We start from the raw sequence: 888 nt of genomic DNA, 5'->3' as shown, positions 1-888 counted from the left end.
AGCAGTAAAGAGGCTTTTTGGGGCAAGCAGGCTGGGCCAGTGAAGAGGAGGAATCTGGGAAGAGCTTTATAAAAAGCGATTCTTAGGTGTTTTCATGGAAAACAGCGGAACACCAGGTGCTGGCATGCCATCTTACCCAACATCAGGTTTGGGGGTGGCAACTTAAGTCATGATGATTATGTGAAGAATCTGCCTTTGAAAGCTAACCTATTTACGGGACAGGATAATTCAGGTGAGCTTCCTCCACTGACCCCGTGAACGAACTAGGAGAGGGAGGGCCGTAGTCTGCCTGAGCGACCTACATTTGCTCCGTCATCTCAGGACTGCAAGGGATCAGCCAGCGTGCGCCCTCATAAAACTCTGCCCTTCTCGCGGACCCGCCTGGCTCCCGGTGGCGGCGGTGCCAGGCTCTTGGAGTTCGCGGCAGGCTGCGGGCACTCGTCCCTCCGGTTCACCCTTTCACCTTCCTTCACCCCCGGGCCCACGCGGAGTGGCGTGGTTTTTCCGCCCACTCCCGAGGCTGTGCTGGCGAGGCCGGGAATTGCAGGGCCTCCGGCTTTGGCGAGCCCCTGAATCCGAGTCCTTCCCGCCCAGCCACTCTGCTGGGGGCTGAGGGCTCCCAAAAGGCTGGGGTTGGTTTCAAGACGCTCGGATTAGAGACGCAGCCTCCAAGTCAGTCTCAACTTGTCCCCGACCTCCCCCAGCCCAGCTGCCTCTCGTCTGGGAGACGCCCAGCAGCCGGCTCTGCAGCGGGCGGGCAGCAGCCTGGCGGGCTCGGAGGACGCAGACCCAGAGCGCTCCACAGCGGAGGCAGCGCGCCCACAGGGCGCCCCGGGCATCCCCGCGGCGGGAGCGGAACCCCCTAACGTCGACTGGCGAACCGGCGAC

This window comes from Myotis lucifugus, unplaced genomic scaffold (genome assembly GCF_000147115.1).
Source record: "Myotis lucifugus unplaced genomic scaffold, Myoluc2.0 scaffold_0, whole genome shotgun sequence".
Taxonomy (NCBI): domain Eukaryota; kingdom Metazoa; phylum Chordata; class Mammalia; order Chiroptera; family Vespertilionidae; genus Myotis; species Myotis lucifugus.
The sequence above is the reverse complement of the archived record's forward strand: the minus strand, read 5'-3'. Positions refer to the sequence as shown.